The sequence below is a fragment of the Grammomys surdaster genome, unplaced genomic scaffold, assembly GCF_004785775.1.
Source record: "Grammomys surdaster isolate TR1022 unplaced genomic scaffold, NIH_TR_1.0 212, whole genome shotgun sequence".
Classification (NCBI taxonomy): Eukaryota; Metazoa; Chordata; class Mammalia; order Rodentia; family Muridae; genus Grammomys; species Grammomys surdaster.
Window position 1 is genome coordinate 613,888 of NW_021604657.1, and position 2,819 is coordinate 616,706.

Genomic DNA, 2,819 nt, shown 5'->3' on the forward strand with positions numbered 1-2,819 from the left:
CATTACAAAGAGATGTCTGAGAAGTCAATGCCTAGAAGACAGATCCAGAGCCCCTGTTAGCCCTGATGTCTAGGCTATGCCCTAGAAACAGGAACTTTGGATTGTTGACTGAAAGCATTATCATTGAATAAAAGTTATTTTCTTTGTGTCAGTTAATTCGGTAAAAGTATGTCCCCAATTATATGGTCAGTGAAAAATAAAATTATAAGGGCTTTTAAATGGCAGAGGGATATTGAGTAATATGTCAAAACAACAACAACAAAATCCAAAATGCTGGCTATGAACACACTATTTTAGTATGAACCCGTATGTCAAAGAATTGGCCTCTGGTTTATAACAGTCATTCTGTGTTCTGAGATTGGGGTGACTTTTTGTTCTCATGATTACACCTTTAGGTCATTTTCCAAATTATCTGAAATAACCACATGCTATTGTAAACACTGGGAAGAAATCACTTTAAGGACAAGTCATTTCATCTGTTGTTTTTGTTGGTGTGTTTATTCAGTTGGGAATAGGATAGCTCTGAATAAAGGAAATGGAACCGTTGTTTTCTTTCCTTTGCCTGAAGAAGGACAAACTTGTCTTCTGTGTGGGACTCTGGGAATTCTCACAGTGAGCTAGTGGCCTCTGCAGCCTGATGCCTGGGGGGAGAACATCTTTATTCCTGAGTTTCTATTACAGACTAGAGGAGTCCCAGAATACCTCTCCACCCCTCCTTCTAGCCTGGATTTCTTTTCTCTAATTGTGGGGGTTAGTTCTAAATGGTGCCTAGAGGGGCCACAAAATGAACACATTCCAGCAGTAAGTAAATCAAGAGTGACTTCCGATAGGCTTTTGAGGCCTCTGCAGTCTGTGGAAAACATTGGCTTTAAACCTTTATTTTTATTTTTGTTTTATTGAGATATATTTTATTTTTAAAAAACTAACCTTCATGAATATCTTCCTTTTTATATACTGATATAATCAGCATAAAATTCCAGGAGTAAAAATCCGGTCCAAAGTCTGTGACTTTACTGTATTTCACATTTTCAGTTGAATTAAAAACAGAGAGGAGAATTTTATTTCACATCAGATTTACATGAAACAGAAAGTAAAGTTTTTATAAATAAAGTTTTAATGGGATATAACCAGTCTTACAACTTTTTATAGTGTTCATAGCAGCTTTCGCCCTTCATTATATGGCCTCTATTGAAATGCTTTAGGGATCAAATGGCCGGCAAGCCTGAACTCCTCTCTGCCCTAGTCCTGTGTGATTTTCTGTGGTGTTCTAGTACTTGTGTGATTAGTGCTTATAAAATACTTTGAGTGTTTCTTTCTTTTTATCTTGGGATGGGGTTATCTCATAGCTCACTGTCAATGGGCTGTAAGACCCCATACTCCTGTGAGTCCTGGGACAGCCCAGCATAGTTAGGAATCAAATTACTTCTCCGTCTCTATTTTAATGGCTTGGTAACCTGTTGGACGATTGTTTAGAATGTCCTAGATAATGAGTGGCAGCAGTTCATGGGCCTTCAATGGCCACATGGAGTATCATTCTTCACCATGTCCTATTTCAAATATGTATGTTGAACTGAAAAAGAAAGCATGAATAGTAAAATTCTGAAAGTTAGGGCTTCTTAGCAATAAAGAGTAGCATGATATGTCTGGAAAATATATCTGGCCTTCATTCATCTGGAGTCTGTTATTTGGTTGATTGATGAGTTAGGTGTTTGGCTAAAGGATTGATTCACTCAACAGCAGCAAGCATATCTTGACTAGGTTGTAGTACACCAGGCAGCAGGATACACGCATTAGCCCAAGCTCCCAACCGTTCGGCATTCACAGTTGGTCCACCTCCCCCATAGTGTTTCCTTTACAAAGCCAGCTCCATGAGACCCACATGCCAGTTATCCTGAGCTACCTGTATTTCCCCAGACTCACTAGGAACCACCTTCCCTTTGAGTTTACTTTTTCTCTTTTCTATGGATTGAGAGATCACAGAAAGCAGAACAATAGACGGCCTCATGTCAGCACACTGTGATATTTCCTAGTGTTCAGAAGCTATTAATTTATTTTGGAATAAAGGAAGTAAATGCCCACGCAGGGTCAACCTTGTCCTAATAACAGCATCTGGAGTGTCTGTGGGAAGAGTGAAAACATCCCATAAGTTATGGGGCCTCTATTTCCTGATGTTAGATACTCAGGAGTTAAGAAATACAGGCCAGAGAATTTCTGCCTCCAGCAATGGTGCTGTTGAGTACATACCGTTCACTCTGAAAATCGCCGACCACACATGACCAGGGTACAATTAAAATAAAGCTAATGTAGTGACAGAGAAATTAATCTGAAGCCTTCACCACTTTCAATTAGCTTTAGCTTGAATAGCCACATGTGACTGATGGCTACCTTACTTCTAGTGTGGCTCTAGGGGATGCTTAGAACCACTTGTTTAAATGTTTTTGTCACCATAACCAAGATACAATATGTTTAAGAGAGATGACCATTAAGCACATTTACAAAGAGCACAAGAGACACTATCACTAGGATAATACCATTAATTTCTTCAATTGTACTTACCCGTCAGGTGGCTTTTATTATGACAGAGCTTTCATACAGTGTTAGACCCTAACTTGGGCTGAGTGTCTTTAAATGAGTGGGGAAACAAAAAAGAAAGAAAGAGGAAAGGATAGGACATGACTGCCCGTAGGTATGGTGGCAGAGAAAATTTATTGCAGGTATGTGTAAAAGAATAGCCAGAGGCTGATACATCTAGGATAGTCCAGAGTGATCATGATCCTGAACCATGTGGGGAGAAGGGGAAGGGAAGGGAAGGGAAGGGG